The sequence below is a fragment of the Ambystoma mexicanum genome, chromosome 2q (genome assembly GCF_040938575.1).
Source record: "Ambystoma mexicanum isolate Mex_15411 chromosome 2q, UKY_AmexF1_1, whole genome shotgun sequence".
Lineage (NCBI taxonomy): Eukaryota > Metazoa > Chordata > Amphibia > Caudata > Ambystomatidae > Ambystoma > Ambystoma mexicanum.
This window is the reverse complement of record NC_090924.1, coordinates 1,208,872,883-1,208,899,686: the sequence shown is the minus strand read 5'-3', so window position 1 is coordinate 1,208,899,686 and position 26,804 is coordinate 1,208,872,883.

Here is a 26,804-nt window from a genome sequence, read left to right as displayed (position 1 = left end):
AACCATGATAACATTTTGTTAATTTCTAATTCCACACTCCCTGTCACAGGCTGCTCTGGACTGCGTGCACCAGAACTGGAATATGCCCAGGCATTGTACCACAATGAGCAATCCTCAGAAGTGACTTTCAATTTTGTTCCCAGTACAGGAGCAGAAGGAGCGCAACACAGAGCACCAGAACAGCAACAACATGGAATGAGAAATGAAGGTAAAGATTATAAGGTGATACATTTCAAGTATCCATATCCTATATCATCTTCCCTGTTGAGTCAGCGAGTTTTGAGAAGAACATGGATGATGTTTAATGCCCAGAATCGCTGGAATTAAAGTGTCTTGAAAAGCTGTATCAAATGCCCCAAAATGGCACAAAGGCTGTTCCAATGTAACAGTATAATAGTATATGGTTTTCACCAGACACATATCATGGATATCCCCTCAGGTCTCAATCACAAGTACTAAGAGTCGGAATGGCTCAGTCACTCGCTGTTATTGTGTGTCAATTCCCTAAATATTCACTGTCACTGAAACCTCAAGTGAAAGTATGAGACTGGATTCTCTAAACACTGATGCCACCTCTTTAGTTGACGGTGGCTGTTTGCGTCATTAAAATAACAGACTTTGCTTAATACAAGGTTATCCCCATTTCGCGTTTGATGTAATGTAATCTGGAAGTTCTTTTGAAATGCTTCCGGGCAGAAAAAACACAAAGCGGGCTCTTAACTCGAGGACAAAAGTTTACTGTAATTGATTCAGAGGAGTTAGAAGTAGTTAAGATGACCAAGAGAGACTTTTACCCTCTCACCATTGTCATTGTTCATTCAGAGGCGATCACTAAATACAATGCCTGCATGATAAAAGCTTGCTGTCTGGCTGTAGAAACACCCCAATCCAATCGCAGCGTATTGAACAGGAATATGTTCACTCTACCTGCAATCCTTGGTGCGGGCAGTCACCCTTCGCATCTACTTCTACTCCTATGCAGCTATTGCTCCGAAAAAAAGAGGCTCTGCTCCGTGAATGATCATGCTCCCCATTAATAGATTAAATCCCCCCCTCCATCCAAACTCTCCACACGCCGTATCAGAAGCGCAGAGCTTCTGGTACAATTGAGAGGACGTAGTTACTGCTGTGACAACAATACGTAACGATGTGATCCCTAGCTGATATTGTTAGGGTGCTTTACTCAATGCATCCTTCCTATTGCATTGTACAAACTCTTCCGAAATAATAACCGTTAATAGTAACGGTCGTTTCCAATGCTGTAATGCAACTTATGTAACTAAACAATAGGTAATAAAAGAAAAACGACTTCAAAAACGAAACATTCGAGGAAAAAACAAACGTCTGTCTTTAAATAAAGTAATCTTTTCTTTTTTTAAGGTACGCCTTTTTGAGTTACAGAAACAGTCTCCATAGGTGTAATATCCAAGTCTGATAGGAAAGCCTCAGAGCTTTTATTATCAGAAAATGCATGAACCTGACCTTCAATCACCACACATAGAATTGCAGGATACACCACATAGTATTGTAATGTCTTACTCCTTGCCTTTTCTGTTGCTGTGTTAAAGGTTCTCCTTCTCTCCAGCACATCCTTGCTTAGATCCCCAAAAATCAGGATCTTATTTCCTCCCTATGACAAATCATCTAAGTCACGTGATTTTTTGAGGATCATTTCTTTAGTGGGGAATCTCAAAAACTTTGCAATAAAGTGCCTTGGTCGCTGACCCAATGCTGGCTTCTGCCCCAAGGACCTGTGTGCTCTTTCCATCTCTAAAGGGGTGCTAGGATCCAATTTTAACATTGATATCAGTGCCTTCTCTAAAAGTGCCAAAGGGATCCGTCGCTCCATATTTTCAGGAAATCCAGCCACTCTAATGTTATTCGTCCTAGAGAGGTTTTCCTGCTGTGATAGCTTAAGAGACAATTTTTCATTTTGGATTTCAAAATTCCTTATCTGGTCATACAACTTTACAGTTGTATCATCCATAGTAGTAAGGTGTTCCTCAATAGCAACTACCTTTGTAGTAAGGTCCAAGTATCTATCCTCAGCATTAATCAGTTTGGTTTTGATTTCTGCAATGTCTAAAGTCACCTTAGTCAGGAGATCCAATAGTGTGTTATCCCTTCTGTCAGATTCTTCTTCTCCTTTCTGTCTTTTTGCAGGCGGGGATGTTTCTGCTGTGCCAGGATCAGTCATTATAATGAAGGATGTAGTGTTGTATAGGGCACAGGAGCACAGCCTATATGCTGCCATCTCTGGTGCTGACAGTTCTAGAAATCTTTCTTATGAAACTTTAATGTCATTTCTAAGAGCCACCTTTGTGAGGCCATCCGGAGGGTCATATAGGTTAACAATCAGTGCACAAATGTTGATTGAAACTTGTCAATCGCTATTGCCATGTGATTCACTGAATTCCTGGTAGTGTCAAACAGTTTAGCATCCATATTAACTCACACACCAATACAGAGACCTCCCGCTGGATGTCCTCTTGGGTTAATTTGGGCAGCTTTGGTGAAGATGTTGCATCCATTCATGAGGGTTTCAGACTTATTTCAGTTTTCTTGAAGAAGGAATATTTCGCTGATGTTAATGCCTGACTTTCAGCAGTGTGAAAGGAAAAGGAGGTGTATCCCTGAGTGTTCCAAGAAAGAATGAAACAATTAGGTCTAATAGCCATACATCAGTGAAGGCTAGCGTCATTCACTGATTGTCATGAGTTAGGTTGCATGTGGCTTTGGTTCATCATTGGCTGGGGTTGTACAGGGGGGGTTGTACAACTCCTGTCATTGTTTTTGGCTCAGTCATCCATTTTCTTTGTTGTTTTCCCCTAACAAACAGCAAGCTACAATTGGTATCCCTTCTTATGAAACCTGGATGTCAAACCACAAACTGCAAAACTCAGTTGCTGTGTGGAGGGTCCTTTCCACCACCAATGGAGCTAACAAGACTATGCACTAGTTCGTGGGACAATACAACGAAGGAAAATCCACAAGCTCAAAGTCACAGGATGACAATAGTCTCAGTTCCTGAATTTTACTGAAGAGAGCCATAAGTTACTTACGGTTGAGAAAATGACTTCCATCAGTGGGGGTCAACTCCTCAAATTGTACTAGCCGATTCCCAAGATTAGATCTCAAAGAAGGCTGCTGCCTTGTTTGCTCAGACATTGTTTGTGGGTCTTTATAATAGGTACTGGTCCCCAGTCCCACTGTTGAATTCGCTGACGTGGGAAAGAAGGGATGAGGCCACGAATCAAGTGAGCTCTTGTTTCGGCCTCATCTGGAGACCTCTGTTGTTGGTTAACAGGTAGCATTTCCCAGTTTAAATTAATGTTGTATTATGTTTGCCTGTGGGGGCGCTGGAGCCATTATTTGGGCCACACTCACCCCTGTCCTGTTGTACGCCGGTACTAGCGTTTTTCCTAGAGCCAATGAGAGGTGAGTCTCATAACGCCACCATCCCTGCTAAATTACTTGGGGCAGTTGGTAAATGGCCATCTGTGGATTTGTGTGTGACTGTTCCACTGAATAGAAGGCAAGTCCTTGAGCCTGGCCTGGCTACCACTGCGGGGCAACGGGGGATGTGCAGGAAGTAGAAAATCGACTATCAGATGGAACATTCGGGGCTTGTTGAAACACTACCTGCCACCAAAGTCTGTTCTCTGGTGGTTGGGTCATGGTTGGAATAGCTATTTCCTGGGAATTGTAGCCACTTATCCAGTGTGCCCAATAGTGAATGTTCACCCTTCTGTGCGATGCTGAGGTCAGTCATCCTCCGAGTGCTTTTATGCCACTGTAGCCATTTTTTCTTACTCATGGCGTTCTGCATCCCCTGCTTTAATTCAGGGGAAATGGGACGCACATCAAGCGGCTGAACAATTTTTGGGGATGTATTTTTCTTACTTAATTTTTTTGTGTGGCTGAGTTGCCCCATGCTGTTTTTGCTAACTCTGACCTGGCCATTTTGGGGCGGGGTATGTTGATTAGTCTGGATATTTGCTCCCTCCACGAGTGGCCGTTGTGATTAATCCAGGTGTGACATTGAAGAGGATATGGTGAGGGGGAAGTCATGCATGCCAGTGTCTCCAGGCCACAGCCGTTTCCGGCAATTGCAAAATGTTTTTAATTGCAGCAGCGTTTGCAGTGGGGTTGGGGCTATTGTCCAGGATAATGGCCACAACCCTGCCCAAAATACGCTTGATGTCATTTTCTTCACACACCATGGTCAAACATAGGCCAACGTTTGGATCAACCGTTACTGCAATAGAATTTAGCATAGGGGAGAATATGCTTCCAAAAACCTACTGGTCGATAAACTGGTCGATGAATCGAAAGAGGAGAGAATACTGCTTTCCATAATATTGTTCAACCCTGCTGCTATCTTAGTAATATCAGGACTGGCTGAAAGATTAGTTGCAATAACACCAGTCGGGCCAGTTCTATTAAGTAGGGAGTTGTTATTGTCAATGGTGTTAATTGATAAGGGAGATACTTGGATCGATGTCAAGTACTGCCGAAGAATACAACTTTGTTTGGTTTGTTGGTGAGAAAAAGTGTGTAATCTTTTGTTCGTCTGCGACCTTAATTGCTGGTAATTTTTCTCTAAGTGTGTTTACTTCAGCTGAGGGCTCCCTTTCCACTTCCATCTTTTCTGCCTGTCCGCTACAAATAGATGTTTTCAGATTAAGTCGGCTTTTGGTGGAAAGCTGTCGGCTTGCCTGCCGCTGCTGCAATTTCGAATGGCTCCTTAATGGAGAAAAAGGGGGTTTCATTTCGCGCCTAGTGTGCATTTTTCTTTCACAATGAGGTTGTTAGAGCCAGGAAAGAATGTAAGTCACTTTTGACCATGGCAATATAATTATTGTTTACAACTCATAGTATAAATGGGCTTTGACCAGCGATATGATAGAATATACGTGTTGAAAACACAAATATTTTCAACTCACTGGGTCCACTTCTTGTGGGTTAGGTGGGTTAGGGGAGTAATATTAACGCAGGGTAGTTGTGCCTCACACTCACCACCTCCAGCTAATTACAGGCTTGTTGTCGCCAACATTACCACGCTTACCACACTGCTTTTCCACCCCGACTGCTCCAGCTCTCCCGAAAGGAGGAAGCACACCCGCCACCTCAAGTTGTCACCTTGATAACTGAAGGAAGAGGCGGACGGATGTGGGAGAAGGTAAGGAGCACCATGCGATGAGAAAATACACCGTTTACAGCTTGCTTACAACAAGGCAGTGAAGCGTAAACATTGGCAGTGAAGGACATACACTGAGTCTCTGTCATTAATAATGGTTATGAGAAATCCAAGTGACTGGAGCACATGATTATGGAAACCACAGAGGAGGAGGTGTAGGGGGAGGACAATGTCACAGTTACAGACAAAGGATGAAATGATACCTCTACTCCTCCACCTGTGTATAGTTTCTTTCAAACAAACTGTAATATTTGCAAGTGTAAAGCATGAGAATGTGAATGCCAGGCCACCATCACCATCACCTTCATAGTAAGAGGTGTATAGCAGTATAGGTCTTATTCCACTACAAAATCCAAAGTGGGCATTTTGCAACCAGGAAATATATCAACTACAACCTCAACATTGTGCTAGGAAACTGTGTGCCCAGGAAATCCTGGGACCTGCTTGGGCACTGCATCCTTGTGTTCCCGTATGATTCAGTACTAAGAACTGGACTGTGATAAACACAGACGACCTCAACTATATCCCTCCAACCATCAGTCAATCACAAAATCCACAAAATGTTGCTCTGTGCCAACATTTTCTGGACACTAAGCTCCAGCTCTGCTTCTACAAGTGATATTTCTGGCAATAACATTGGCTATGGACTGAGTACCATAATCTTTGGTCACAAATACCAGTTTCCTCCAGTTCATGAATAAAGTTGATCAATGCATGCAGAGAAATTCTCAGTAACATTACTTTTCACACAAAGCTTTACCAGAGGCGTACAAAGGGGGGAGGGCTTTACTCGGTGGGAGTGCCACTAGAGCAGTCTCAAAGCCTGGAGGTCCCCATCTCTATAGACATGTGGGTCTGTGAGCATGACTATGACTTCTCGCTTGGTGACAATCTGCTCCCCTGCCAACATAGATAGGTACCTTTCCTAATATAATACATAGGGGAGCAGGTTCATGCAGTTCAGCACGGGTTTTCAGTATGTAAGTATTTGAGGGCATGCAACACAGTATAGTTGCAATCTGGTAAATGGTGGGCGAGGTAGAAGTGCATTAGCTAAAACCATGACACCCATAGCTGGGCTGTGCTACTGTGGGCAATATACTTGCCATACAAATTGGTAAGACCATATAGGTTCCTACCTATGCACATGTGTCTCACCTTGTGATGACATATTTCACTGGTGATTGACAGATTGTGAAGAAAATGATTGCCAGTACCCAGATATCAATCTTCATCTGGGCATATGGCGGAAGAAAGGAGCTGCACCAATTGCAGTTGTTCCACCATTTGCTACAGTAGAACATAAGACTTCAATTCCCACCCACTTTTAGGTATACTACTTTACTCACATATTGGACCGGCTAAGGCAATAATGCAATGCCAACACTGTACAGACACATCAGAACATTAGTTGCAACATTCCTTAGGCCCGGATTGTTGTAGCTCCTGTATGAAGTCTTTTGTGTGTTGCTCCCTTGTGTGGAGGTTAACAATTGTGTAAGCACACACAGCATCTCTCTCAGAGAAGTCCTGTCATGGATGTAGATGCTAGAAATACGTTATCCAACATGATAATGGTTCATGATTTGGCTGGAGAGATGGGCAGAGCATGAATGATGGGTGTTGGCAATTCAGGCACAGCCTCAAACAAAGATAACAGCAAAATGTCAATTTTGGACCAATGTTTGAAGGTCAAAGGTTTTGATTTTCAGTCACATGAGAACTCTGAGAACAAATGTCAATGTAACACAATTAAAACACTCAACGATGCAACTATACAGTTAATTAACATAAAATTGATTTGCCAAACAGCCCAAGAAAGAAAAAGCAAAAATCCCTGTCGTCAACACACCACCAGACATGTCAAAACCATTGTCCTCTTCATCGTCTGAAGTACATTGCACGTGTTATCTGCATCACCTAAACCAAATTCTGTAAAAACATTATTAGGAGTACTAGGCAGCAGAAAGAGGGTCTGTGGTGTACACTCTCAATTGTTAACCCACACTATTGTTGGGTCTACAAGAATGTACGTCATGACTTCACCAGTTCAGATGGCAAATGTATATCTCCTTGCATATCTGTCAAAATAAATATTTCTCACATCATCTCCCCGCATGATTGCTGCAAATGTACGTTTTTTTAGTTTTCCACACAACATGAGAGAAACATAGAAATAACATGTTTCATAAGTTCTTCCTGCATACAATACCTGCAACTGCAAATAATCCACATGGCAGAGACAGAGGCATAACATTTTTCTCAGTGTCTTCCTGATAAGTAATACATATATAGCCACACATACTCCACAGGGTCTTACTAATACATCACATCTACGTCCCACCTTTTCTTTCATTCCCCCCCCCTGCTCAATATTGTAGCAGTCATTGGAGTGATGGGAACATAGGTGAGCCTCCAGCACTGTATTCAATCTCCTCTGGTTGACATTCTACTGCAATGCAAGCAATGTGTGCCTGCATGTCCAAAAAGGCAGTTATGTTGGATTCTCCCCATTTAGATGCATTCATTGTCAGAGGATGTTGTTGGGCTTATTCTCATGTGTTTGCACTCTACGTCATATTGGGTGATCATTACACATCCACACTAATGCTGGCAGATGCGTTTTCTGAAACACAGGAGGAAGGTATCCCGGTGATAGGGCCAGTGGATGCCACAGGAATCATACAGCTTACTCTTCTAAACCTACCATAAGCTTTTCTTGCAGAGCTTACAGATAACCATATATTCTTCTGCCTGGGTAAGTGCTGCTCCACACATGAGGATCCCATATTTGAAAATGTTTGCTAAGTACCATTTTGTTGTGCTCCCTTGCCCACTCTTTAGTTTAGTGGTCTACAAGCTTTCTGTACCCAGTGATTGCGCTCCACATTCTATAACTTCTGCCAGATTTTATTTTCTGTGTGGCTTCGGCCATTGCATTCTCATATTAGCTTGTTGCCTAACTGCGTACACATGTGAATACTTCAGGCTGGTAAAAGAAGGAAAGGGCAGCCGGCATTCTCTGATGGCCATGTAGTTAGTGCTCTGACCAATAATCCATATGTCCAAAGGGAAGTTAATTATGTTGTCCCACAGACTGCTGTACTATCTGCACAACTTTATTCTTAACCTTTTTGTATAATTATTGTACAAACTTGCAAGAGACAAAATGGCAGCTGAAAACTTCCCAATGGTGATTGGCTTTTCCTAAAAGCTGATGAAATCCAGGATTTTCCACAAAATAATAATCTATTGACAACATTATAGCAATCTTATCATTGAACATGTGCTGCCTTAAATGTCAATTACAATAATTTTGTCCCACTCACATGATTCCACGAGAAATCTCAGAAGCAATCAGCATTTACTGCTATGCTTCACTGTGATATAGGGGTAGGGTTTGGTGTACCAAGCAATGACAGAGCAGCAGTGTCTTTTCAGGGGTAATTATGTGGACTGGTGGTTGGATACTGCTTTTCTGATCGTATAGGGAGGAATGTATTTTACAATGCCACTGTATAGTGCCTTAGACTATGGGACTGTAGGAATGTGGTACCACTGCTTTTCCCTACATTCCTTCAGCACACCATTATCTGACAGAGTGTGTAAGTGGTCATCTTCAGTTGCTGCTTATTTGGTGTTAAGCAGTGCCACACCTTTAATTTCCATTGTCGGCTAACAATACACACTTTGCACACTTTGTGATCTGTGACAGGGAGACTATTTATTGGACGAACTGTGTACAGATGGGGCAACCTTCTATTACAGCCTCTTTCCCTGTGGTGTTATTCTCATCTTCCTTCTCAGTATCACAGTTTTTAGATGCTACTGTCTCTACTTTGATGGATCATAATCTTTGTCCTGATAATCTTCAATGTTGTCATGATCATCATTGTGGTGTGACTCATCTGTGAATTGAGGTGGTGAAGCTAGAAACTTGTAATTTTCTATCTCCTCTCTCTGTAACTACACTGTGTGTTGTTCTTCCCTGGTCTTCAGTCGATGAGATATGCATCCTCACCCCTACTACTCCTGAACTAATGGACATTAATGAAGGTGCACCTCTTCTCTCTTCTCTTGTCATTGTGGGGCAATACCGTTGATTGTATTTATACTTGTGCATATACTCCAGAGCGACTTGAGACAGAATTATGGAATGTGAGATGGATGATACCTTCAATTGTCTAAGTGAAATTCTGGCATCCAATTCTGGAAGGTGTAGCTGAAGAATAGACAGAACCAATATTAGCATGTCTCCCCTGACTCTGGCTCATGTAGGAGCTTACATGTTGTCCTAATGTGTCATTTACTCATTTGTGTATCATCCACAACCCTAAATCCCTGCCAATTCCACAATAAAACACATGAGCATGATTCTCACACATGTTGGCCTCAGGGTTTTCTTGCTCTTCTTCCCAATTGTCAAATTCTCATCTGCTCGTTTCAAGAGATGGCACTGACTAGTGTATCATCTGCCTCCTCAAATCTCTGCTACTTTCGCCCACAAAAATCACATGAGTGTGCCTCTGTCTTCAGAGTTTCTGTACTCATACTGTACTGTAATGTGATCAATAAAATGACATGCTTATAATACGAATGGCTCTGAACTCCAAGCAAGACCAAATTGGCCTGAAGCCACAAATGAAACATTCCTATAAACCTTGACAGAGATACATTTTACAAATGTGCATGCCATCTATTGACTTTGACACTTGTCTCCTTTCAAGCATAATTGGAAATATACAGACTATCGCTGAACCATTTACAATGCATTATGTGGTTAATGTGTTCACTGGAAATCAAAAAAGCATCAGACATTTAAAAATGTATGTATTTCTATGTGGAAAACAGAAGATTAGAGATCCTGCTGCTTACTTTATTACCTTGTCCTGCTGGGTTTCCAAAACAAATTATATCTATGATTTGTTAAAATTAACACATAGTAATGTGATTGCATTATTCTGAAAACATAACTGCAAAGATACCAACAATTCAAAAACATATGCAATATTTTGTTAATCAATAACATTATTTCTAAAAGATGTCATTGAAAATGGGATAGCTAAAAATGTTATGTTAGAACACTGACATATGCTATCATTTAGCAAAGGCCAATTTTGCTCTTATATAATAGTTCTTATGTAAGCAACAGATGACAATATTTGCTTCAGTTAAAATGTAAACAAACATGTTCTTGTCTACTGTTCCTACTGATTACATGAATGACATCACTATCTATTAAGAGTTGATTGGCTAACTATAAAACATGTGTGGGACATATCCTTTATAATCCAGGTGTTTCAGATAGTAGGCTGCAACATTCTGAACCATGCAGGAATAGGACCTAAAGGACACTGCTAACCCACAAGATGTTGACCTGCCTGGGTAAGGAAGCTAGAAGAAACGTTTACTTTGATGACTAGGCTAAGGGTTAGCCAGAGGTTGGTCTGTATAAGCTCACCTGTGCCATAGCTTGCCAATCCACAGCATAACAATTGTGAGTGTGATTTTAGGTTTTGCTAGGGTACAATGGCCACATACATATTGGTAATTCTTTGTTTTAACTTGTTAGAAGTGACTATTAAAGTAGGACGCTGGGTATCTACTCAACAACATTGCTAATATTAGGAACTGTACATTCTTTGACTATTTTATTTGTAATGCTCATATATTATCTCCACAAGAGAATACATATAATTAAATACTAAACAAAGAGGGTGAAAGCGTTATTAATGTACTTGTATTTAGGAATATAAAAGACACTACATTGCAAGTGTTAACACTTTTAGGTTTAGGGATATAACTTTGAAGAGGAGATATTGATAGCATCTATTGTTTATCATAGACACAAGGGTAATATGCAGTGATGCATAGATTCATCCAGAAGGCAGACCCACAATAATATTGCTGACCAATAGTAATCATGTCAGCTGCTCAGGGTTAGTAGTTTCTCTTGCACTAAAGTGCAGAGACCCAACTTTCTCCAGAGCCTTGCTTCACGTTCAGCACTGTTCTCTACCTCAAAACCTGCCACAGACCCAGGTGGGAATTTAGACTGCCTTTTGGATAGAGGATGTCCTCTTGCATGCAGGGTATGGTGTAAATCATGATAGTACACCTGCCCAGGTGTTACCATATGGCATATGTCACATTCACTTACTTCAGGAGATGGACTCTAGCTGGGGTATCACCCACCACTCCTCCCACAAAAAGAAAATCACACAAGGATGAGTCTCACAGAGGTTGTCCTCAGGCATTCAGTAATACTCCTCCTGAATACTGCACAGCAAAAGCTAGCCACAGATTTAGTATTCTCATTACACATGTAGCACAGATCATCTGGTTTCTCCTTCTGCCTCCAACAATCATTGCTATTTCTCCAGCCTTCTAGAGAGGTCAGAAACACTCAAGAGATGTATGGCTGTATCTCATGTGGTCACCCAAGGCATTCTACCTCTCATAGATTCCGTCTCTCTAAATTTACACCAGATTACAATAGTTTTTTTTGTCCACTTCACATCACTAAATGCATAAGAAAACCGTACTTGATTCTGCCTCATTACAAGTACTAAGTCACTACTACATGACCTTTCTTCTGACTCAACTAATCTAGACATTCAGGTTATTCACCTTTCCCAAAATCTTCCAAAACTGCCCTGCATCCCTGAAAGCTGCCTTAGAAAAGAAATAAACTTCAACCATATGGATATTTAGGCCATTTGGTGAAATTAAGTTGAAGTTCTAGAAAAATGACCAACGTTCACCTACTGGAATTAGATGAAATTCAGGTGATTGAGGTTCTTGATATGCCTTTAACCAATGTTACGTTATTTGACCATTATTGTACTATGTGAGAACAATGCATGTTTTGGTTTACGGGTAAAAACAACAAATATTATGTTCATGTTCGTATATACTCCAAAATGCATGGGGAGATTCCGCAAACCCACTCACCCAACTCCACCCCATTTTCCATATACCTCCTCCCAAACCACCATCTACCTTTTCACGGCAAATAATGTGGGAAACATATTACGTTATTTTTACCTGTGACCAACACGTGTAATACTGAAAAATAGCCCAGTCAGCTAAAAGAGAAAAACGATTTGTTTGTGATAGCTTTGGTGAATGCCACAGTGATTAGATATGAAACATGAATCAAGTGTGCATAGGTTTAACCGGGTAAATTGCAAATGTGTCTAGAGATCTGGGATAATTTACTTCAGAGAACATACATTGATATTATACATTTTAGAATATTGCTGTGAGATGGATTCGAAGTATATTGTTTCTTTTCAGGGAAGGCATTTATGTATATGAATTATGAAACACCATCAGTGTAATGCTGGCCTGCCAAACCAAGAGGCCTGAGCAGGAGATGGGTAAATGGGAAGATGAACAGGTAGGAAGTACAGGTAGGAAGTACAAGGTAGGATGGGAGTATGTTCAGTCTGCAATACAAGCCTTGGCTCTTCCTTGTATGACATATGTATTTTACATATTCAGTGGTGTATTTTAACCTGAGTTTATTATTAAACATTTTGAATATCCACAATAAGTGTCAAGTACTCACCACCGCAGAATACACCTGTCCCACTCCCGACACACCAGAACACGCCCACCACCAGGCTTCACTCTCTTCCATTGCAGCAGCAGGGGTACGTCCTGTCGGCTCCTCTGCAAACAGGCTCGCACACTCGGAAGGCTCAACATGGTACACCATGTTCTGGGTGGTTGCGGCTGCTTCTGCGATGGCAACTACCTTGGTGTTTGTCAACACACCCGCTGAGAAGTCGTGTTTCCGTGGTACCACGGCTCCCTGCATGTCACATGATATGTAAATTGCGATCTCGTGTCTTCGGTTCCATGGCAACCCTATAAACAGCTGCGGTCCGCACCGCTCCGTGCTTCTCAGCTGTTTTTTCAACATTTGGTGTTTCGTTTTTGGACCTCGTCTTGCTTTCTGGAATCCTGACCTCGGACTACGTATTATTGGATTGCCTTCTGCCTCGCCCTTTTGTCTTATTATTTTTTCTGCTGATTCACCTGAGCTGCCTTGACTTCAGCTCCTGTTTATCGGACTGCTCTGGACTCCACTCTTTGGTACTGTGCTTCTGATTGATTATCCGGCTTCCACGACCTTGCTTCATGTACTTTGGTCTCCTTGGTCTCCCTAGTGGACAGGGGCCTGTATGCACTTTTTTCTCGCTTTCAGGTGGTCCAGTGAGTGTCTCCTTTTGCACTGAGTTACTGCCACAGACACCTCTTGTTGCTGCCAACCATGCACTGAGGGTACAGTGTACACTGTTCTGGGAAACCTGAAGCAGGATACCGGCTTCCTTGGTTTTCCTTTGCTACGACCTCCATCCATCACTTGGGTAGGTGCCATTCCTTGTTGCTTAGTCCTATTGTTACATTGCCTTTGGGGGCCCTGTTGTACAATTGACCTAATTTCTTGTTTCATTTGCAGTCACTCGGAGGACCCAGTGTTTCTGTCCTGCCACGTGTGGCCCTAATAACCGAAGAGTGAGTTGTTGGTATCTCTCAGTTTGGTGCTTAGGGACGGAGGTAAACCTAATCTACGTGACTCCCGAGCCTTGACACTAAGCCACTGCAGTCTAGAATCTAGGGGAATGGCCTTTGAAAGTGTTATTGCCTGGAAAACATACCCCTGTGCCACAGTCTCGTAAGACATTTCTTGCTGTTATGGACTGAAATGCTTTGCATGCAAATGTCATGCTGCATTACATGCACATTAAGTAACAATGACATGCCAAATAGTGCATTATATGTGCGTACTTGGCAGTCCAAAGTGTGGTCATACAGTTGCAGACCACTAATTATGGGGTACCCTTGCATGCAGACTTGACTGAGAGAAAGTGTCAACTTTTAAGCATGAGTTTCCCACAATGCCTGCTTACAGGACACACTGGCTGTCTAGAAAGGGGATATATCGAACTATGACCTTATAAATAACAATCATGAGCACTAGCTCATGGGATTATAAACCTGCCATAAGCTATGCATGACTCTCCATCATAACGGCAAAACCTTTCTACTTCTCCAAGAATACACCAGAAAATGTAGACTCTGCGTGACAAGACAACTGGGTCGCAAAGCCCTGTGTGGGTCCCATTTGAAGCTCACCCCCCCACCCCAGATGCTATGTTATGTGACTTTTGCATAGTGTCCAACCACCACTGCCACAATATTCTCCAGAATGTCCGGCAGCTCGTCAGACTGCAGTTCAAACATATGTGATAAACTGTGCAAAACATTGCAGGAGAGGCATATTGCATGCACATGTAGAATTACGAGTGCAGACACATTCCAATTTTAGCAGAAATGAGCAGTACATTAACATATTATTAGCAGTTTTACTATGTGCTTGGTGCAGCCTGGATTGCTATGTGAGAAAGTAAGTGATCACCGGACACAATTTAGCATGCCAAACCTGGGATGGTTATCTAGAGGTTGAGTGAGCAGCATGGACATAATAGTCTATCTAATCCCTGAGCAAACATTTGCAGTTTGTGGGGTACGTTTACCAGCCCAACAGAAACCCCTGCATAAAAAAACTGCATTATAGCAGTTACAGAAGTAATGGCTGTGCTGTCTCTGCTGACTCTACTGCGCACAAACAGGGCGAGATGGAACATAGACACCCCAAGAATGGCTGCATTTATTTTCTTCACGTGCACCAAAAAGAGGAACTCAGAGGCAGAATGGCTCAGCACTGCTGTGTTTTCTTCATGTGAACCAAAAAGAGGAATTTGAAGCTAGAATGGCTCAGCACTGCTGTGTTGTGATCTCCAAAATGTAAAACTGCAAAAGAAAATGTTCTGGGTTTAAAATCAACTTTGCACTGGTGCTATTTCCATCTTTAAACATTTCACAGTTTGGTTCCAGTAAAACACAGCTATGTCCATCCATATTCAGGATGAACACCATCAAATCAGGACCTTCCCTCCCTGAACGGCATTATTATGTCAAATAAAGTCTGTGAAAAGCAGGAATTATATTTCAGGCCGTATGGCTAAACATTTACTTTGGAAACAAATTAACACACGCACAGCACTTCCAAAGAAGCTTTCTCTCCTTTGCTTGATGTCAGTTTCAAAAAACCCATTTCTTGAGCATCTCCCTTTGTGTAGAAATTGACTAAAGCTATGAAAGCCTTCAAAATGAAAATGCGAGGAAAACCACATTTTGTTAAATGTACAGGAAAATAAAATGAACCTGTGTTAGTTTGCTTTACCGAGAAATTAAATGACATTATGACAGCTAAATGGGAAAGAATACTGTAAAATGCCCAGAAACACAACTGTACATTTGGGGGTAGAAAAGCTGCAAAAATATAGGTATATTTAACTCTGTGTAGTTTATTTTTCTTCACAAAAAGAACTTCAACAGTCTGACTGAGGCAGGCATTCCTGTTAGACCAGTTTGGCTTAAAGGCCAATTTTCACACTGTTAAAGCAATTTTTGTACCGGCAAGATGAGACTATGTGGGTTATCCCAGCATGTGGGGAACGTGAACAGCATTAAAGAGGCATTTCTTTAGAAAGCGTACATGACACAGATGTAAAATTTAATGGAAATATGCCCAACATTGATAGGATTCGGTGTATCGATTTGTAGAATTTTAGGTGAAATGTTGTCCATAGAAATGGCAAAAGATTGCCAGAAGTCCAAAGCAACATCACATCGACTTGGGGTATGGAATGGCATATTCATTGTAATATATGTGGTCTGCCCATCTGATTTTCAGGAGGATAACAATTGTACATATAAGGGTTTAGTTTCATAACTGATTTTGGAAAAAGTAACTGTAGTGGAACAAAGCACATCATAACAACACCCACACTAAAACTCACTTCCCGGGGTTCAATTCCCCTGAAGGGTGGTGGCGATATCCTCAGCTTGACCTATCCTACATAGTAAATATCCTCTGTTGTCATCCTGCATATAAAAGGAGGAAGCATAGAGGGAGTCGAGACATTCAAAATCCAGGACACCCAAAATCCAGACATCCAGACATTGAATATTCCACATTAACCCTGCAAGACTCCAGACTCCAGAGCCAGGCCAGAGGTAGCTGATCCATATCCAGGCAGAACGTTCTATCCAGGCAGGACTACTTATCCTGAATGAAACCCTACAAAAATCCCAATCATTCAGGGAAAAAGGAGGAAAGGCTGCTGACCCCTTTGGGAGAATCCAGTGACCAGACCTGTTCTTGCCCAGTTGATGCACCCTGCTGTCCACTGTGACCAGACCCGGGTTGCCCAGCTGTTACCTTAAAGGAGAGCTTCGCCACTGTGCCATGACCAGATCCGTGTCCCGCTGTCCAGAGACCCGGTTAGCTGTCCAAACTACCCAATTCTAGTGCTTTTTAACCAAAAAGCTGCATACACCACTCTGTTACCTTGCATTCTGTCCAATCCTATAAGAAATCCTATAAGTACCCTAGTAACTTCTTAAATTGTCAGAATCCTCTGTGTATCCTGTCCTTAGAAAAATGTGTGTTAGTCTCCATGTGTTAGCGTAATTCTTTCCAAATCATTTCAATACGTTGTGTAAGTTCTTAGTACTATTTTGAATAAATTAATTAATTTCCCATAGATATGAAGGTGGCGTGAATAGGTTAGCCTTGTAAATTAACCTCCTTGCGTACTGTGACTTTCTTTAATAATATAGCCACTAAAATATAGTTGCAGTAAAACAAATCATTTTGTTAACAAAACCGAGTTTGCCTGTGAAAGTGTTTCCCTTTTAGGAACCAATTTCTTTCCCTGTAAAGAATCCCATACTATCACCCATCAAGAGTGACCCTTTTATTTTAGCATCATACGTGTTATGCGCCTTTGTACCTCATTAGCAAAACCGATTAACGATTTTTTCTGTTTAGCTCACTTCTGAAGTTGTTTGCTTATTTTAAACCTGTGAAGACTAAGAAATTGAAATTTTGCCACGTGTGATTCTTGCTGCACTGTTTTTCCTTCCCAAAGTCGATTTTCTAACCTGTATGCATGTTGTTTAGTATCTTGTCTTGTAGCTTGTAAGTTTTCTTGCTTCTTTAGTACAGCCACACAAATTCCTGTCTCATCCATGCAACCACACATGTAAAATAACTATTCAGTAATTCCGAATGCCATTTTGCTCATTTTTCAAGGGTTGTTAATCCCATTCAGGGGTGGTAGGTCGCATTCCCAATCCAATTTTTGCCTATTATACCTGACTTCTTGCTACTCCTCTCCACCCGTACAAAACTTGGTTAACAGGGATTGAGGGAGTGTTGCAGGGGGAATGCCTAGCAGTCATGCCATTTAAAAGCACTACCTAAAAGTAATCTTGCTTTCATTCATTTTTGCATTGAGGTGTCTGATGTTAGAAGGTTAAATTAAGGATATCCAATCATTTTGCTATGTAATTATCACCACACTGGTGATTGCTTCCCTATACTGAATATGTTTGATTTTATTCAAAATTAAAAATAAATAAATATTTCATTATTACACACCGGCCTGGTTCATGGTCCATTGCGACACAGGGTGTATGTCAAGGAGGGCTTGAGACGGGTTGGCTGCCTTCTCAAACAGAATCTGAATTTAATAAACTTAAAAGCATATTTATTGTGCACCACATCCCTGGCCAGTAGAACGAGTTCTGGTCTGGAGTGTGCTGTGTCTTTAAATCCGTGACAAGTTGAGGGCTCTGCAATACTTAGCATGCCCATTAAATGGACATTCGGTAAATGGCATGCATTTTAGGCATTATTACATAATACAACGGCACATAATATGCACTAAGTACATTTGCAATACATACAATACAATATGCTATACAATGCAATATGCTGTAAATTATCTGAGTGTAAGGCAGAATGCAGTCTGAACATGCATAATAAAGAGTGCATTGCATTACAAGATTGCAACGTTGCACCCATACTTCTTTTAAAACACGAATGAATAACAATACCATAACCTGTGTGAGGTTATTCTGTTGAGAGGACATCATTGGGAGACAAGTTGTATTGTGATGTAAGAGTATATATACCTCTGTTTGCCTTACACAATGGTTTACATGTGGAAAAATGTACATAAAATGCACGTATGATACACAGGCTGCTTAAACGGTCCACCTATCACCAATTGGTCCTCTTCATTCTGGAAATTATTTCAGTGAAGTTGCACATATATTTATTTGTATTTCAATTGTGTTTTAGACACGGATACTCATTAGCATAGTTAAAAGCATTGGTTGGAAAAGTCATTGCCTTTTTAAAGTTCTTTCAAACATTTTGAAACTGGAAGCACACATTCCTTGGGCATATAACTCTGATGTTGATGAAACTCTGAATGTACATCTTTTCAGCCAGATGACTCATTAAGAGATGTCCTTCTACGAGGTGATTGGGGCTTGGGTACGGATGTTTCTTTGTTCGTGTATTTTAGCGTTGTTGTTTAATTATTTAAAAATAATAAATTAGAAAAAGATTTAAAAACCTCACTTGCAGAAAATTATACAAAAAACTCTTAATGCAGATTTACAGTTTATGTCTGGTATTTTCTTGTGTGCTGTACAAATAAAATATTTCTGCTGCCACTGGTCTTGAAGCGAAACTTCCAGCGCAAAATACCACAAAATATTGCCAAAATATAAATTACATATTTTGCTCATTTTTCATTTACGTGCCAATAGGCAACTCTCATTTCTTTCTGACAACCAATGTGTTAAAAAGGGTTAATGGGGACTTGTCAGCACAGTATTAAATAAACAAACAAATACACAAATTAACACAATATTTATCTCTTGAAACAAAATAACACATAGCAATGACTGGCATTACATTTTGTGTTAGTGATTTGAGGCAGGCTAAGATCCTAGCGGTATGCAAATAAGCAACATAACAATTTGGGCTTTATTTCCACGTGTTTGTTAATACAACCATGCTCATCCACTCAATTTATTGAATTTACCAGCCTAAGGGTATTTGAATAGTTAAACGTCCTCGCCACAGCAATGCAAATTGAGTCGTTACTTAAGGACAGGACGTAACATCTTGAAATGAAAAGCTTAGCCTCTGCTGCTGAAGACACATGTTGCTTTTGGTGCTATGTATGTTTGGTAGAGAAGGTCATGATATTTAAACCTTTGTTTGCTTTCTTCCTCTACTAAATATACAGAATTCTGCATGTTGGCCCTGGGTGTCTCTGGAATCCCCCTGAATGTGTGTATTTATTTAAAGAAATCACAGGAAAGCAATGAATTTTTGGCAAAAAAAACGCTCAAAAGATTTAACATTGGCAACAGAGCTGAAGACATCAGTCCTTGACAATGGGGTAAGATAATGTGACTTGAAGATTAGATGTTGCAAGGGAAGGTGAAAACATAAACTAGGGGCGAGGACATGACAGAATAACATAGGAACGGCATGTTGGAGGAAATGCTAAATTGGGGATGCAGAGGTGATGGGAAAGTGCTGTAGCGTTGTCCATGAGTGTAGGGAGAGAGGGAAGCACGGTGATGGAGTAACGTAGAGTGCTAGGAAGCAGGTTCTTCTGAAAGGGGCGGGGGGCTTTCAGATTGGATCTAAATAGTGCTAGAATTGGAGTAGTATGGAGAGGCAGAAGAATAGAGAAGTGAGAAAAGGGAGATAGCGGAAATGAGAGCAAGCACAGTTGGCTCGAGTAGTGGTGAGGCGGTGAGCTGAGGATGATCATAATGAGTGAAGGAGAGAGTATGGAGCGTGATGAGCAGATAGGTAAAATGGGACAAGTCCATGGATACTTTTGAAGATGATGAGAAGAGGTTTATACTTAGCTCTTTGTTTTATAGATAGCGAACAATCTAGAAAAAGGCAAAGAGGTTGAGGTAAATCGAGAAAGGTTGCAAGGTGTGTGGGTTGCAAAGTTGAGGGCTTTGTCTAGGTGAAAACGCATAGTTGGGAAGGCCATAGAGCAGACTGGCACAGTAGTTAGATCTAGAAGGCACTAAGGATCAGATTAGCTGTTCAGCAGAATTGAATAGAAGAATATTAACAGATTCTTCTGATATTGAGGAGGTTGAGTCTCACTGCAGTGGCAGATTTGGAGATGAAGAGTGAGAAGTTGTGAGGTGTGTCAAAGATCACATCAAGGGTATGCGAGGAAGCAGAGTAAGCAAGGCAGTTAGGAGAGAAGAGAATAAGAGGGGGAAAAGAAGATATAGTCTTTTTGGCGGGGAACTAGTCTTGAGTTGAGCATGAGTGGGTGAGGCGTCATTCAATACTTGAAGGCAGAGAGACAGTTTGACACTTTTGACAACAGTCTGTTGGAGAAAAGGAGAACAAGATCCGAGTGTTGTCATCAAGGAGTTGATAGGAGTAGCCGTAAGAGGCGATTAGGGCACCCAGAACTGAAGTATACCTAAAGTATAGGTGTGAAGAGAAGTGGACTAAGGTCAGACGTTTGGGTAACTCCAACAGTAAGTGGGATGAGTGGGCAGGTAATGCTACTCACCTGAAAGTGTCTAGGGACAAGGTATGAAGCAAACCAAGACTGAGCCTTATCTCTGAAGCCAACAAAAAGATAATGTAGAGAGAAGGTCAGAATGGTCAGCCGTATTGAAGGCAGTAGAGAGGTTGAGAAGAATAAGAATAAATGAACAGTTCGCATGACATGTGGAAGAGACAAAGTTGCTCAAATTGAGCAGCGCTGTCTTTGTAGAATGCAGAGGTCAGAAGCCAGATTGAAGATGGCCCCAGAGGTCATGAGTTTTAAAGAACTCAGTTACTTGATTGAATTCTAGTCACTCTACGATGTTGAAATAGTGTGGTAGAAGAGAGACAGGTCGAAAGTGGTCAGGACAGTTTGGATCATGATCAGGTTTCTTAAAGAGTGGAATGACAGTAGCTGATTTATAGGATGAGTGAAATGTAGCATTATCAAGAGAGGAGTTGAAGAGGGAGGCAGGATGGGGAGCAACACTGGGAGCTATGTGCTTCACAATGTGCAGGGACAGTGGGGGTACAGGAAGGGTTAGCAATGTGGAGTTAGGCAAGAATGGGTTGGTTGGGGCAAAGGATGACATAGTAGCAGGAGAGGAGGGTAAGTGTGCTGGAGAAAAGTGAGCAGTTGACGGGGATAAAAGACGTAGAGAGAGTACTGTGAAATTAGAGAGCTAGATCATTTTCAGAAAGAGTGGAGGAGATGGAGGAGAGTTTAGAAGTTGAGAGAATTGAGCTTAGGGATCTCTGGAGGCGCTTTGGTGGGGAGATTGAGATGATATGAGAGATAGATGTCACGTTTGACAATGTCAGGAGCAGCGAGGCAGAGTTGGAGATCTGAGGAGTGTCTTGACCTTTACTAAGTGTGAAGGTTTTTCCACATTATTGTTTTCAGGGTGCTGATGAAAGGTATAATTCAAGGCCGTGGAGGGGAGGATTTAGGAGTAAATGTGTCATGAGGGAAGTGAGTGGAGAAGGGAGCATTAAGAGCAGTGTTAAAGTTAGTGAAGGCTATTTCAGTTGATGGAAAGGTGAGGTCAGCATAGGAGGAGAGAGAATGGTGTAGGGCACTTAGTAACAGTAATATTAGATGGAGAATGTGAGGGCGAAGCAGGAGTGGAGTTGAGTAAAAGACGATAGATTGATCAGAGGGAGAAGAGCATTGGAGATATTAAAGGCTGACAGTTGAGAGTAGATGACTCAATTAGTTGGGAGAGGTGGTTGACAAATTGACCTACCAGACCAGGTAACTGTTACGCTCCGGCAGCGCTGTTCTCGCCAGTCTCCCTCGGCAGCTACACCGGCTCACACCGTCCGGGGAAAGACATCACTGTGGCAGCGTTATCGGTTTCCATGGAGACTGTATGGACGTCGGCATCAGTATCGGCCGTGTCAGCTGACACGCGCATTAGGCACTACGCGTACACCGATGCCCCACCCTTTGCCTTCTTAATCCAGTTCCTCTCGGGGCTCGGTGCTGCTAATTGTAGTCTACACGTACTCTTTACCTCCAGCTAAATTCCTTCTTCAAACCTTCCAACTTAGTTTCCCTGGTTTTTGACTTTGCCTTCCACTTGGACTGTTCACGGATTGCCCTGCTGATTTTGGTTCTACACGCTGTTACGACTCGGAATGTTTCCTGGATTGTTGACGGCTGTTAGAAGTCATTTTCCTATGCTCTCTAGCTTTTGGGTTCCTTCCACAAGGGCTGCATCGAAACAATCATCGCCTGACACTAATTGCTTTCAGTAAGTGTGTCTTCATTTCTAGTTGTCATAATTTCCTGTGATTTGCTTCTTGGATAAACACTACCTACTCCCGCTGTGAAGAAAATTACTTTCCTTGGACATTGTGCTGGATTTGTACTCTTATCTTGCAAGTGCAGTTCAGGACGCTTTCCAGTTACCTGCACCAACCCGTACCTGGTGCGTCCCTCGTGCCATTCGGGTGTTTCCTCCCTCACTAACCTTCCTGTTTATTATTTTCTCCTGTCGTTGTGTCCTTTTGAACTGGATTTCCCTCTTGGCTCCTCAACCATCTCCTTCCAGGTCAGTTGTGCATTCCCTATGGGTTCAACGGGAGTCGTTAACTCAGTAAGCTAGTTCCTTATTGTCCTTACCGCTTATAACCCTTTCTGTGGTTTCTTTTCAGCTGTTGGTCTAGCGGTGTATGTGTGTACCCCGCTCTTTTATTTGATTGATACCTCTGTCTGTCTTATCAACACAGCAGAGGGATACATCATAGAAAAGAGCCCCTCTTTTGAGGAAGCCTGATTTACTAAAATCAGGGTAGCTGAGGTCGAGACTGGTTGCTCTGAGAGTTCCACCACTTCTGTCTTTGAAGTCCGGTTTCAATCTTCCGAATCTTGGTGTGGTGAGTAACAGTAACCTGTAGAGCGAGGGATAATATGTACGCCCAGGGGGCAGTGATTATAGAGATAGTGTATTAAAGACGGAGAATTAGCAGGAGATAGGGTTGTGCGAGAGATAGGAAGTTTGGAAGATGAAAACAGTCCTAACAACCCCCCCCCACCAGAGAGGCGAGGAGAATGGGTAAAGGTGCAGGTATAGTCATGAAGGGCAGCAAGGGTTGCAGAGTCACAGGGAGAGATGCAGGTTTTGGAAAGGGTAATGGGGTCAAGAGAAGGATAATGAGAAAGGAAAGAGTCAGAGGTAAAGGAGTTTGAATATAAACAGACAGTACATTCCAAAGAACAATATAATAGTAGTGATATGTAGAGCATAGTGACATTTAGTCTGAGAAATAGAGAGGCTCTGGGGGTATAGAAGGAAGAGGAAGTGTAAAGAAAGCAGGGCTCGAGAAGATTTTTTGAATGCTGTCATGGATTTAAAGATACACCACAATCCAGACCAGGACTCTTTACACTGGCCAGGGATGTGGCACACAAAAAAACGCTTTCAAGTTTATTAATGTCAGATTCAGCTTTGAGAGGTCAGCCAACCCGTCTCACATACCCCTTGACATACACCCTGTGTCGCAATGTACAGTGAACCAGGCCGGTGTGTAATAATGAAATATGTATTTATTTTAAAAATTCTAATGAAAATCAAACAGATTCAATATAGGGCAGCAATCATCAGTGTGGTGATAATTAAACAGTAAAATGATAGGATACACTTAATTTAACTTTCTGACATCAGACACATCAATGCAAAAATGAATAAAAGCTAAATTACTTTTTGGGGTAATACTTTTAAATGGCATCACAGTTATGCATTCCCCCCGCAACACTCCCTCAAACCCCTTTTAAGCAAGCTTTGTGTGGGTGGAGAGGAGTAGCAAGGAGTCAGGTATAATAGGCACAATCATGTTGAAAATCTGACCTACCACCCCTGAATGGGAGGCCAAAATTGGATTGAACCCATGAAAAATAAGCAAAATGGCACGCAGAATTACTGAATAGTTATTTTGCATGGGCGGCTGAATGGATACCACAGGAATTTGTGTGGCTGTACTAAAGAGCAAGAAAACTTACAAGCTGCAAGGGACTAAACAACATGCGCACAGGTTAGAAAATCGACTTTGGGAAGGAAAAACAGTGCAGCAAGAATCACACATGGCCAAATTTCCACTTTGTTAGTTTTCACGGGTTTAAAACAAGCAAACAGTTTAAAAAATGAGCTCAGCAGACAGAATTGGAAATCAATTTTACTGAGGAGGTACAAAGGCACATAGCATGTATGATACTAAAGTGAAAGAGTGACTCTTGATGGGTGACAGTATGGGATTCTTTATGGGGAAGGAAAATCGGATTTTAAAAAGGAAACACTATCATGTGCATACTCGGTTTTGTTAGCAAAATGATTTGTTCTGCTGCAACTATATCTTAGTGGCTAGATACTTAAAGAAAGACACGGTACGCAAGGAGGTTAATTTTCAAGGTTAACCTATTCATGCTGCGTTCCTCTCTATTGGAAATGAAATAATTTATTCAAAATAGTACTAAGGATTTAAACAATGGACTGAAATGATTTGGAAAGAATTACGCTACACATGGAGACTAACACACATTTTTCTAAGGACAGTTTACACAGAGGATTCTGACAATTTAAGAAGTTAATAGGAGACTTTATGGGATTTCTTATAGGATTGGATAGAATGCAAGGTAACAGAGCGGTGTATGCAGCTTTTTTTTGGTTACGGGGGAGGGTTGATACTTACAAAATGTGCTTGAATTAGGTAGTTTGGACAGCTAACCGGGTCTCTGGACAGCGGGACACAGATCTGGTAAATGCGTAGCAGCAGCACTCTTCTTTAAGGGAACAGTGGGGCAACCGGGGTCTAGTCACAGTGGACAGCGGGGTGCATCAGCTGGGCAAAGGCTGGTCTGGTCATTGGATTCACCCAAAGGGGTCTGCAGCCTTTCCTCCTTTCTCCCTGAATTATTGAGATTTTTGTAGAGTTTGGTTCTGGATAGTGATTCTGCCTGGATATGAGGTTCTGCCTGGATAGGATCAGCTACCTCTGGCCTGGCTCTGGAGTCTGCAGTCTTGCAGGGTGAATGTGGAAGGTTTAATGTCTGGATCTCTGGATTTTGGATGTCCTAAATTTCGAATGTCCTGACTCCCTCTATGCTTCCTCCTTTTAGAAGCAGGATGACATCAGAGGATTTTCATTATGTGGGCCGGAAATAACGTGGACACACCTCTAAGATAGGATAGGTCAGGATGTGGATGTCGCCACTTCCCTGTAAGTGGATTGGGTCCAGGGAAGTGACATCAGTTTTAATATGGGTGTTTTATGATGTGCTTTGTTAAACCACAGTTACTTTTGCCAAAATCGGTTATGGAACCAAACCCTCATATTTACAATTGTTATACTAATGAAAATCAGATGGGCAGATCCCATATTTTACAAGGAATATGCCCTTTCAACCCCTCAGTCTGTGCAATGCTGTTTTGCCCTTCTGGCAATATTTGTCATCCGCAATCGCTACCGCGTTGGAGGCTAACCGGCAGGTAGATAGGTTTTTAGTCCCTTTTTTGTGTCTGGTAACAAGTCACGGCCAATCACAGCACTGCCGGGTGCTTATCTGCCCTTCTAGCCCGGCAGTCGCTGCGTTTCAACCCTTTGCTGGTTCTTGCACCAGTGGTTCTGGTTTTTGCGCTCCCAGCGTTTGCCCTCTGCTCGCCTCGGCGTGTGGCGGGTTTTCTCTGCTTGCTTTGCCCTTCTCCTAGGGATAAGCTCCTTCTACTTACCTTACGGCCGTTTAAGTTTCAGCGGTGGCCTTCTTTTCTGCAGCCTTTTCCTTGCCGATCCCTCGGCACTACTTCGCTTTTTCCTTCTAGTCTCGCCGCTTCGGCGGCAGGCGTGTTTTTTCTCTCCTCTTTGCCGCTTTTTTCACTCGCGGCTCTCCAGTTTTCCCTTGTTTTCTCTGTCCGTTGTTTTCTCTCCTGTATCTTCTCTCTTTTCTACCGCGCCTGGTAGGTCCTTGGGCCGGTAGTGGATTCGGCTCCCTTCACCTCTCATTGGGGTCGCCTTGGACTTCTCTCCTGTGTTCGACCCTGTGGACCTCGCATCTGCTTCCAGTCCTACTGGATACACGCTTGGATCTTCACCTACCTCCTTGCCAGTATCCTAAGGGTTTTTCCCACGTGTGGGTTTTTTTCCCTTTATTCCGGCCTGTTCCCGGTAACGGGGCCCCAGGACGGCTGTCTATTCAGTTGTCACTGTGGCTTCTCACCGAGACAGGCAAGTGCTACCGAAAAAAGAACGGGACTACCTGAGTCGGCGGAATCTACGGAACGCAGACGACTCTGAAGACTCAGGTGAGGAGAGTGTGGAGGGACGGGAAGAAGAAGGGGTTCTGCAGCTTACACAGTCACAGATTGAAACGCCATTAAGGACCAAGATGTCAGCCGAAGAACAAGTTCAGGAGTTATGGAAGGCTTTTCAGGCCATGTCTCTGGAATTACAGGGGGTCAAGACGGAAAATGCCCTGCTAAAACAGATGGTAGCGGTACGGGAACCCTCACATCCCCCGGAATTGCCTCCTATGGCTCTTTCGTCAGGAAGATTTGATGGCTCTCCTAAGAGGGTAAAGGAATTCCTGGAGGCCTGCAATGTGTACTTTACCTTCAGACCACACACCTT